Source organism: Scyliorhinus torazame, chromosome 20 (assembly GCF_047496885.1).
Source record: "Scyliorhinus torazame isolate Kashiwa2021f chromosome 20, sScyTor2.1, whole genome shotgun sequence".
Lineage (NCBI taxonomy): Eukaryota > Metazoa > Chordata > Chondrichthyes > Carcharhiniformes > Scyliorhinidae > Scyliorhinus > Scyliorhinus torazame.
The window spans coordinates 130,273,271-130,285,282 of record NC_092726.1 but is presented as its reverse complement, the minus strand read 5'-3'; the positions used below and the strand labels follow the sequence as shown (position 1 = coordinate 130,285,282).

Genomic DNA, 12,012 nt, shown 5'->3' with positions numbered 1-12,012 from the left:
GCCTCAAATAAAGAGGCAAAGCACCAACGTGGAACGGGAGGCACAGACCCCCCAGACCACCGACCGGGAAGAAAACAAGGTCACAGACCAACCCCGATAGTAACGAGCAGCAACAACCCAGGCGAAGACCGGCCTGCAACCCCAACACCTACTGTCTGCCACAACGAACGCCAGTGCTACACCTCCCCCCCCCCCCCGCCCCCCACCCACCCCCAATGCATCTGCATCAAAATCACGGGGCCAGTGCGGACCAGAACAGTTTTCTCAGCCCTGCAACTGTGCAACAGTTTGCGAGCACCACCGGCATGCTGGGGAACATCCAACAGCTGGAACAGCCAACTGTATCGACTTGGGACTCTGAGACTGGTAAATCTACCTTTTTATAATGGGTTTAAAAATTGCATCCATAAATGTGCGAAGCATCAAAGATACTTCGCGGTGTGTAGCTACACTCAACTATTTGGGAAATGTGAAAGCCGACCTACTGTTCCTGCAGGAGTGCGGAATTCCGCACCTCAGCAACTACAGGCGCTGGTCGAGCTGGTGGTCCCACGGGCCATCCATCTGTTCAGGAGGAAACGACTGCCGCGCCTCCGGACTGGGTATTCTGCTGCGGGGATGCAACTTCACCATCTCCGACGGTGGGCGGGCGCCTCCTCGTTACAGACGTGAAATACAAAAACACCCCTCTCAGACTTATTAATGTGTACGCCCCGGCCGTAAAAAGTGAGCGGCTGGCAGTCCTTCAGCAACTCCCATTGCTGTTGGCCACCTCCAAGCCGGTCATCCCGGGTGGTGACTTCAACTGCATCATCGATGCGGCTGGACGATCCAGCAGAGCCGACAGCAATCTAGACGCTACGTCCAGACTCCTGATGGAAACGGTAAAAGACGCCAAGCTGCTCGACGTCTGCAGCAAGCCTGCAGACGGAGCGCAGCGTAGATACTCATGGTCACGGCCAGACGGGTCCGTCCGCTACAGGATAGACTTCTTTTTTGTGTCACGCTTTCACGGTCAGGTCCACCGACGTAACGCCGGTGTTTTTCTCTGACCACTGCCTCCTACTGGCCGACTGCCACCTGCAGGAAGACCAGGGGGTAGGCAGGGGGACATGGAAGCTAAATGTAAAACTGCTGACCCCTGAGAACCTCGAGGAACTCAGGAGGGATTACAAAGGTTGGAGAACCGTGAAACCCCTCTTTGAGGCCCCACATCTCTGGTGGGAAGCAATCAAGGGGAATATCAAGAGGTTTTTCATCCTCAAGGGCGTGCAAAAGGTGAGAGAGAGATGAGGGGTCATGTCCAGGCTCCAGAAAAGTATGCAGAATTTGCTCCAACTGCAGTCGATGGGGGTGGATGTCAAGGATCTCCAAGAGGTGAAGAGCCAGCAAGCCTCGCTCTACACCTCGGAGGCCTCCAAGGTCATCTTCCGTTCCAGAGACCGCTCCGTGGAGCAGGACGAAAAGTGCTCACGCTTCTTCTTCCAAAAGGTGCACAGAGAGACCTCTGTGATCAGCAGCCTGAAGGAAGAAGATGGCTCTGTAAAGTCATCGCAGTCTGACATCCTGAGGATCAACCAATCCTTTTATGCCGGACTGTATGACCTGAAGCCAACAGATAGCACTGTTTCCCAGACCATGCAGTTGACTATCACAGAGTTTATAGGTGACAGCGAGCTGGAAAACCTGGACAAACCACTAACTCTGGACGAGTTGACAAAGACCGCCAAGTCCTTCGAGATGAGTAAAACTCCCGGAAGCGACGGCTTACCGGTTGAGTTGTATTCGGCTCTGTGGGACTGGATGGGCCCAGACCTGATGGAAGTGTACGAGAGTATGATTCTGGAAGGCAGCATGTCAGAGTCCATGAGGAAAGGCATCATCACCCTCATCTACCAGCAGAAGGGTGAAAGGGAAGAAATTCAGAATTGGCGACCCATTTCACTGTTGAATGTGGATTACAAAATTCTAGCTAAGGACATCGCCAATCGGGTCAGGTCTGCTCTGGAGTCGGTGATCCACCCTGACCAAACCTGTGCTGTACCCGGCAGGAAGATCTCTGATAGCCTCGCGCTATTCGGGGATACGATCGCCTACGTGCAGTACAGGAGGGTGGACACTTGCCTCATCAGCCTTGACCAGGAGAAGGCTTTTGACAGAATATCGCACACCTACATGATGGGCGTGCTCTCCAAAATGGGGTTTGGGGAGGGAATTCGCAATTGGATCAAACTGCTCTACACAAACATCTATAGCGCAGTCTCAATCAATGGGTGGGAATCAGAAAAGTTCCAGATCAAATCCGGAGTCAGGCAGGGATGCCCTCTCTCCTCTGCCCTTTTTGTGTGCTGCATAGAACCTTTTGCCGAGTCCATCAGGAAGGATCCGGGTATAAGGGGAGTGACGATCCCAGGCAGTGGAGGCATGCAAGTCAAGGCCTCCCAGTACATGGACGACGTTGCCGTCTTCTGCTCGGATCGTGCGTCTGTGCGCAGGCTCTTGACCACCTGCGACCAGTTTGAACGGGCCTCGGGAGCCATGGTAAACCGTGGCAAGAGCGAGGCCATGTTCTTTGGGAACTGGGCCGACCGGTCCTTTGTCCCCTTCACTGTCAGGTCAGATTACCTGAAGGTGCTGGGGATATGGTTCGGAGCTGCTGGGGCGTGCACCATAACCTGCGAGGAGCGCTTAGCAAAGGCAAGGCAGAAACTGGGCTGGTGGGAGCAACGCTCCCTCTCCATTGCGGGCAAAACCCTGGTCACCAGGTGTGAGGTACTCTCGGTGCTACTGTCTGGCCCATAACCCGACCCTACGCCACAGCAGTCACCCGGGCCATCTTCAAATTTATCTAGCGATCCAAGATGGACCGTGTCCGAAGGGACACCATGTACAAACCTCTGGAGAAGGGAGGGCGGAACGTACCCAACGCCTCCCTCATCCTGTTGGCCACCTTTGTGTCCAGCTGCATCAGGCTGTGCGTGGACCACCAGTATGCAAACACCAAGTGTCACTACATACTGAGGTTCTACCTGTACCTGGTGTTGTGAAGGATGGGCCTGGCCTCATTGCCGCGGAACGCTCCAAGTAGTTGGGCCGTACCGTACCACCTGTCCTTCGTGGAAACGTTTTTGAAGAAAAACACCTTTGACCACAAGGCAATGAAGCAGTGGTCAGCACGTAATGTCCTCGAGGCCCTCAGGGAAAAGGAGACGGTCGAGGACGTGGGATGGTTCCCTGTGCAGACTGCCAGAGTCATCTGGCAGAACGCCTCATCACCAGAACTTTCAAACAATCACCAAGACCTAGCTTGGCTGGTGGTGACAACGGCCCTCCCTGTCAGATTCTTCACGCACACCCGAAAGCTCTGCGCCAATGCACGCTGCCCTCGGAGTGGCTGTGGGGGAAATGAGACGGTCACACACCTCCTTGTGGAATGTGCCTTTGCAAAGAATGTCTGGAGAGAGATGCAGTGGTATTTGTCAAGGTTTATCCCAAACAGATCTGTGACACAGGACTCTGTGCTCTACGGACTGTTTCCAGGGACACACACCGAGACAAATATCAACTGCTGCTGGAAGGTCATCAACTCGGTAAAAGACGCTCTTTGGTCTGCCCGAAACTTGCTGATCTTCCAGTGCAAAGAATTGTCCTCGACCGAGTGTTGCAGACTGGCACATTCCAAGGTCCAGGACTACGTGCTGAGGTACGCACTCAAGCTTGGGGCAGCTGCCGCCAAGGTGCAATGGGGAAAGACCACTGTGTAAGGTTTTTCCAGCAAATGTTCACCGAAGACCAGGTAACATTGTAAAGCCCCTCGGTCTGGGCAACCAACACTCCAATGTACAAAGACAAACATGACACTGTAAATATTTAAGAAGGAATTGTAATATAAAGAGTGATATGTGTATGATAATATCAAAATTGAATGAAAGAAAGTCAAGGCAACATGTAACCCTGCCGGAAATGTAGTGTCAAGACAATTTGAAATGTTTCTGTAATGCTTATGATAAATTTTTATGAATAAAGTATATTTTTTTGAAAAAATAAATAAATAAAAAATAATATGTTCTTATCAGTTTAATATCTGTTATGTCCTCAATCTGGGGACCAAAAATTAAATTGATTTTTGGGACTCGGAGATGGTTCAGGAACTTGCTCCTTCCGCTCCACGCATCAACCTGATCTTGCAATGCTTCCAGGAATGGTGCCTTCACCCCGCTTCGGGGAGCAAAATGTACAAAAGCAGAAAATGGCGCAAAACCTGGTTTCCCCTTTTCTCTCTTGTCCAGTTGTCTCATCCTGACCAATTTAAGGCCTTTCAGGCTCCAAAGCATTGCTAGCTTTTCTGCTGGCGAGCACTTCGAGCACTAATGTTGTGAGACAATGGACTCGCCGACTTGCGGCAGCCAGGCTCCGTTTTCAGCTGATATGCGCACAGATTTCCTGCTTCTTTTTACAGGCCACTTCCCCTCACCCCAGGGTGCCGACTTGCTTTCTCCTCACTTCAGTTACCACAGCCCTTCATCCTGCATAACGGGGAAGTGTGGCGACAGACTGAACGGCATCCTGATTTGGATGTAGGTGTACCTTCACGGCGTCTCTTTTCGTTCTTCTGACTCCACGACCAACACGCCAGGGTGGAGCTCAGGGAGACTAGACATTGCCCCCTGTTGGATTCCTCCAGTACTTGCTGCTTGAACGGAGTGTCCTTTGTTCGGCAAAGCTGGAGGTTCCTTCGACTCCCTGCGTTGGATGTCACTGGGCCTTCACAGCGTCTCCATTTCTTCTGGTGACGACAGTGGAAGGCGTGCCAGACGATGTCTTCCTGTTATGGTTTACTGGTTCTGCATGCACAGACTCCACCGTGCTCGGCCAAGCTGGAGGTCTCTTGACCAACAGTGACCGTAGACTAAAAGTTCCAAAGCACAGTCGAGCGCAGCAAGGTGCAACTGAATGTCGGTGGACGAGGAGGACAAGGGCCATAGCCGGGAAATGTGGACTATCGCTTCTCGGCCTTTTGGCTAAGATCAAGTGTAGTTTCGTTTTATCGCGGGAAGCTGAGGATTGTGATGTCGATGTCGATGGTGGATTGGAGAATACGGAGGGATTGAAGTCGTCAAAGAGGAAACGTTTAGAGCTCGGGTGCTATTGTTGGATCTACATGCTGGTCAAGCCTCTGATTTAGTACTAACGCCGATACAGTTCAGACCCAACGTACGAGCTATGGATGCAGCTGCATCCCGACCACCAGGCTGGGGAGTGCGAAACACTGTCCGAGTCACAGTGAAGAAAGCGGAAGGAGAGTCACCTGTGGACCGGAAACTCTTCGTGAAGCGGATGCTGCTCGAGTGTTGTGGGTTTAAAGCAACAGAGATCTTCTGCTTGCAAAACTTCCCCAACAATGGATATTTTGATGTCAACTTCATGAGCGTCGCAGCGTGCATCAGATTGTTGAACGTCTTCAAAGAAAAAGGTAACCAGAGTCCCCTGTCTATCCTGACTGCAGAGCCTCTGTTTACGCTACCGTCGCAGCAAAACCGGGTTGTTACACTGCACACGTACAACCCCCACCTTCCCGTCTCTGATGTGCTCACTTTCCTCGCCAGGTACGCTGAGCTGAAAAGTGACAGCGTGCAAGTGAAAGACACCTTCGGCATCTGGACAAGTGAGCACCAGATCAAGGTGACTCTAAGAATGGACACCAACGGAACCATCCCGCATCCCCCCTCCAGTTTCGCTCTTGGAGGGAATCGTGGCTACCTCTACTACGTGGGACAGCCACGAGTATGCCACACTTGTGGCAAAACGGGGCATGTTGCTGCAAACTGCAGGGTGGCCTTCTGCAAAAACTGCAGGCAGGAGGGACACATGACTAAGGACTGCAAAGAAGACAAGTGCTGCAACCTGTGTGGGGAGGCCGGCCATCTTTACAGGGCCTGACCGAAACGCGGGGCGGCATATGCACAGATCATCAGCAGCGGAGTTAAAAAGGCGACCAGAGAGGAGGTTCATACACCCTCCACCGAAAAAGACACCACGGCACAGAATGCGGAAAAGCAACAGAAGAGCCCCCAACAAAAAGAGAAGGCCCCAGCACGACCGGACAACTCAACCCCAGCCTCATCTGGTGAGGAACACACAATGGAGGAGGAAGAGGATGGGACAAAGAAAAAGAGCCCTGGGAAACAGTGAACAGGGACAAACGAAAGAAAAAACAAAAAAACAAACTGAAGAACCCCCCCCCCCCCCCCCGAGGGGGAGTGGCAAAAAGTGACACCTTTCAGCCAGCGGACTTAGCGCCGACACCTCCTCCGATGAGGGAAAACAAGACAAGTATCGGCCTCAAATAAAGAGGCAAAGCACCAATGTGGAACGGGAGGCACAGACCCCCCTGACCACGGACCGGGAAGAAAATAAAACCCGCCGAGACAATCAACCGCTGGCTCATGGGAACAGCAATATGACCAACGGCCAGCAAACGCCGGACTTTGAAAACAAGGTCAAAGACTAACCCCCGAAAGTAACAAGCAGCACCAACCCAGGCGAAGACCGGCCTGCAACCCCAACACCAACTGACTGCCACGACGAACGCCAGGGCTACACCCCCCCCCCCCCACCCCCCCCCCCCCCAATGCATCTGCATCAAGTTCACGGGGCCAGTGCGGACTAGAACAGTTTTCTCAGCCCTGCACCTGTGCTAAAGTTTGCGAGCACCACCGGCATGCTGGGGAACATCCAACAGCTGGAACAGCCAACTGTATAGACTCTGGACTCTTGAGACTGGTAAATCTACCTTTTTATAATGGGTTTAAAAATTGCATCCACAAATGTGCGAAGCATCAAAGATACTTCGCGGTGTGTAGCCACACTCAACTATTTAGCAAATGTGAAAGCTGACCTACTGTTCCTGCAGGAGTGCGGAATTCCGCACCTCAGCCACTACAGGCGCTGGTCAAGCAGGTGGTCCCACGGGCCATCCATCTGGTCAGGAGGAAATGACTGCCGCTCCTCAAGTCTGGGTATTCTGCTGCGGGGAGGCAACTTCACCATCTCCGACATTAAGGAGGTGGTGGGCGGGCACCTCCACGCAGCAGAGATGAAATACAAAAACACCCCTCTCAGACTTATTAATATGTACGCCCCGGCCGTAAAAAGTGAGCGGCTGGCAGTCCTTCAGCAACTCCCACTGCTGTTGGCCACCTCCAAGCCGGTCATCCTGGGTGGTGACTTCAACTGCATCATCGATGCGGCTGGACGATCCAGCAGAGCCGACAGCAAACTAGACGCTACGTCCAGACTCCTGATGGAAACGGTAAGAGACGCCAAGCTGCTCGACGTCTGCAGCAACCCTGCAGACGGAGCGCAGCATAATTACTCATGGTCACGGCCAGACGGGTCCGTCCGCTCCAGGATAGACTTCTTTTTTGTGTCACGAGCTTTCAAGGTCAGGTCCACCGACGTAACGCCGGTGTTCTTCTCTGACCACTACCTCCTACTGGCCGACTGCCAACTGCAGGAAGACCAGGGGGTAGGCAGGGGGACATGGAAGCTAAATGTAAAACTGCTGACCCCTGAGAACCTCAAGGAACTCAGGAGGGATTACAAAGGTTGGAGGACCGTGAAACCCCTCTTTGAGGCCCCACATCTCTGGTGGGAAGCAATCAAGGGGAATATCAAGAGGTTTTTCATCCTCAAGGGCGTTCAAAAGGTGAGAGAGAGACGAGGGGTCATGTCCAGGCTCCAGAAAAGTATGCAGAATATGCTCCAGCTGCAGTCGATGGGGGTGGATGTCAAGAAGGCTCTCCAAGAGGTGAAGAGCCAGCAAGCCTCGCTCTACACCTCGGAGGCCTCCAAGGTCATCTTCCGTTCCAGAGTCCGCTCCGTGGAGCAGGACGTAAAGTGCTCATGCTTCTTCTTCCAAAAGGTGCACAGAGAGACCTCTGTGATCAGCAGCCTGAAGGAAGAAGATGGCTCTGCAAAGTCATCGCATTCTGACATCCTGAGGATCAGCCAATCCTTTAATGCCGGAATGTATGACCTGAAGCCAACAGATAGCACTGTTTCCCAGACCTTCCTGTCGACTATCACGGATGTCATAGGCGACAGCGAGCTGGAAAACCTGGACAAACCACTATCTCTGGATGAGCTGACAAAGGCCGCCAAGTCCTTCGAGACGAGTAAAACTCCCGGAAGCGACGGCTTACCGGTTGAGTTGTATTCGGCTCTGTGGGACTGGATGGGCCCAGACCTGCTGGAAGTGTACGCGAGTATGCTTCTGGAAGGCAGCATGTCAGAGTCCATGAGGAAAGGCATCATCACCCTCATCGACAAGCAGAAGGGGGAAAGGGAAGAAATTCGAAATTGGCGACCCATTTCACTGTTGAATGTGGACTACAAAATTCTAGCCAAGGTCATCGCCAATCGGGTCAGGTCTGCTCTGGAGTCGGTGATCCACCCCGACCAGACCTGTGCTGTACCCGGCAGGAAGATCTCTGATAGCCTCGCGCTACTCAGGGATACGAATGCCTACGTGCAGGACAGGGGGTGGACACTTGCCTCATCAGCCTTGACCAGGAGAAGGCTTTTGACAGAATATCGCACACCTACATGATGGGTGTGCTCTCCAAAATGGGGTTTGGGGAGGGAATTCGCAATTGGATCAAGCTGCTCTACACAAACATCTATAGAGCAGTCTCAATCAATGGGTGGGAATCAGAAAAGTTCCAGATCAAATCCGGAGTCAGGCAGGGCTGCCTCTCTCCTCTACCCTTTTTGTGTGCTGCATAGAACCTTTTGCCGAGTCCATCAGGAGGGATCCGGGTATAAGAGGAGTGTCGATCCCAGGCAGTGGAGGCATTCAAGTCAAGGCCTCCCTGTACATGGACGACGTTGCCGTCTTCTCCTCGGATCCTGCGTCTGTACGCAGGCTCTTGACCACCTGCGACCAGTTTGAACGGGCCTCGGGAGCCAAGGTAAACCGGGGCAAGAGCGAGGCCATGTTCTTTGGGAACTGGGCCGACCCGTCCTTTGTCCCCTTCACTGTCAGGTCAGATTACCTGAAGGTGCTGGGGATATGGTTCGGAGCTGCTGGGGCGTGCACCAAAAACTGGGAGGAGCGCATAGGAAAGGTAAGACAGAAACTGGGCTGGTGGGAGCAGCGCTCCCTCTCCATTGCGGGCAAAACCCTGGTCATCAGGTGTGAGGTACTCTCGGTGCTACTGTACATGGCGCAGGTCTGGCCCATAACCCGATGCTACGCCACAGCAGTCACCCGGGCCATCTTCAAATTTATCTAGCGATCCAAGATGGACCGTGTCCAAAGGGACACCATGTACAAACCTCTGGAGAAGGGAGGACGGAATGTACCCAACGCCTCCCTCATCCTGTTGGCCACCTTTGTGTCCAGCTGCATCAAGCTGTGCGTGGACCCCCAGTATGCAAACACCAAGTGTCACTACATACTGAGGTTCTACCTGTCCCCGGTGTTATGAAGGATGGTCCTGGCCTCATTGCCGCGGAACGCTCCAAGTAGTTGGACCGTACCGTACCACCTGTCCTTCGTGGAAACGTTTTTGAAGGAAAACACCTTTGACCACAAGGCAATGAAGCAGTGGTCAGCACGTAATGTCCTCGAGGCCCTCAGGGAAAAGGAGACCGTGGAGGACGTTGGATGGTTCCCTGAGCAGACTGCCAGAGTCATCTGGCAGAACGCCTCATCACCAGAACTTTCAAACAAGCACCAAGACCTAGCTTGGCTGGTGGTGAGAAAGGGCCTCACTGTCAGATTCTTCATGCACACCCGAAGGCTCTGCGCCAATGCACGCTGCCCTCGGAGTGGCTGTGGGGGAAATGAGACGGTCACACACCTCCTTGTGGAATGTGCCTTTGCAAAGAAGGTCTGGAGAGAGATGCAATGGTATTTGCCAAGGTTTATCCCGAACAGATCTGTGACACAGGACTCTGTGCTCTACGGACTGTTTCCAGGGACACACACCGAGACAAATATCAACTGCTGCTGGAAGGTCATCAACTCGGTAAAAGACGCTCTTTGGTCTGCCCGAAACTTGCTGATCTTCCAGTGCAAAGAATTGTCCTCGACCGAGTGTTGCAGACTGGCACATTCCAAGGTCCAGGACTACGTGCTGAGGGACGCACTCAAGCTTGGGGCAGCTGCCGCCAAGGCGCAATGGGGAAAGACCACTGTTTAAGGTTTTTCCAGCAAATGTTCACCGAAGATCAGGTAACAGTGTAAACCCCCTCGGTCTGGGCAACCAACACTCCAATGTACAAAGACAAACATGGCACTGTAAATATTTAAGAAGGAATTGTAATGTAAAGAGTGATATGTGTATGATAATATCAAAATTGAATGAAAGAAAGTCAAGGCAACATGTAACCCTGCCGGAAATGAACAGTCAAGACAATTTGAAATGTTTCTGTAATGCTCATGATAAATTTTTATGAATAAAGTATATTTTTTTGAAAAAAAAAAAAAAAAAATCTGTTCTTATCAGTTTAATATCTGATATGTCCTCGAGCTGAGGACTGAATATTAAATTGATTTTTGGGATCGGAGATGGTTCAGGGGCTTGCTCCTTCCGCTCCACGCATCGACTGGTCTTGCAATGCTTCCAGGAATGGTGCCTTCACCCCGCTTCGGGGAGCAAAAAGTAGAAAAGCTGAATATTGCGCAAAACCTGGCTTCCCGTTTTCTCTCTTGTCCAGTTGTCTCATCCTGACCAATTTATGGCCTTTCAGGCTCCAAAGCATTGCTACCTTTTCTGCTGGCGGGCGCTTCGTGCACTAATGTTGCGAGCCGAATGTTCGCGGACTTACGGCAGCCAGGCTCCGTTTTCAGCTGATATGCCACACAGATTTCCTGCTGCTTTTTACAGGCCACTCACCCTCACCGTCGGATGCCGACTTGCCTTCTCCTCACTTCAGGTACCACAGCCCTTCATCCTGCACAACAGGGACGTGTGGCCACAGACTGAACTGCAACCTGATTTGGATGTAGGCATACCTTCACGGCGTCTCTTTTCGCTCTCCTGACTCCACGACCAACACGCCAGGGTGGAGCTCAGGGAAACTAGACATTGCCCCCTGTTGGATTCCGCCAGTACTTGCTGCTTGCACGGATTGCCCTTTGTTCGGCAAAGCTGGAGGTTTCTTCGACTCCCTCCGTTGGGTGTCACTGGTCCTTCACAGCGTCTCCATTTATTCCTGTGACGACAGTGGAAGGCGCGCCAGACGATGTCACCCAGTTGTGTTTTACTATTTCTGCATGCACAGACTCCACCGTGCTCGGCCAAGCTGGAGGTCTCTTGACCAACAGTGACCGTAGACTAAAAGTTCCAAACCACAGTCGAGCGCAGCAAGGTGCACCTGAATCTCGGTGGACGAGGAGGACAAGAGCCATAGCCGGAAAATATGGGCTAACGCTTCTCGGCTTTTTGGCTCAGATCAAGTGTAGAATCTGTTCTTATCAGTTTAATATCTGATATGTCCTCTATCTGGGGACCGAATATTAAATTAATTTTTGGGACTCGGAGATGGATCAGGGGCTTGCTCCTTCCGCTCCACGCATCAACCTGGTCTTGCAATGCTTCCAGGAATGGTGCCTTCAGCCCGCTTTGGGGAGCAAGAAGTATAAAAGCAGAAAATGGCGCAAAACCTGGTTTCCCCTTTTCTCTCTTGTCCAGTTGTCTCATCCTGACCAATTTATGGCCTTTCAGGCTCCAAAGCATTGCTAGCTTTTCTGCTGGCGGGCGCTTTGTGCACTAATCTTGCGAGCCGAATGACTCGCGGACTTGTAGCTGCCAGGCTCCGTTTTCAGCTGATATGCCACACAGATTTCCTGCTGCTTTTTACAGGCCACTCGCTCTCACCCCAGGATGGCGACTTGCCTTCTCCTCACTTCAGGTACCACATCCCTTCATCCTGCACAACGGGGAAGTGTGGCGACAGACTGAATGGCATCCTGATTTGGATGTAGGTGTACCTTCACGGCGT

At 52.3% G+C, this 12,012-nt stretch overlaps 2 non-coding genes and 1 pseudogene across 2 annotated transcripts; all 3 read left to right on the top strand.

Annotated features, from left to right (window-relative positions):
- The first annotated feature begins 4,027 nt into the window (after window positions 1–4,027).
- On the top strand, window positions 4,028–4,215 carry LOC140397363 (U2 spliceosomal RNA). Its single transcript, XR_011936831.1, has one exon. It is a non-coding gene; the product is annotated as a U2 spliceosomal RNA (small nuclear RNA).
- Window positions 4,216–10,471: 6,256 nt separating this feature from the next.
- Window positions 10,472–10,651, top strand: LOC140397355 (U2 spliceosomal RNA; annotated as a pseudogene).
- Window positions 10,652–11,437: 786 nt separating this feature from the next.
- On the top strand, window positions 11,438–11,628 carry LOC140397642 (U2 spliceosomal RNA). Its single transcript, XR_011937075.1, has one exon. It is a non-coding gene; the product is annotated as a U2 spliceosomal RNA (small nuclear RNA).
- Window positions 11,629–12,012: the final 384 nt, after the last annotated feature.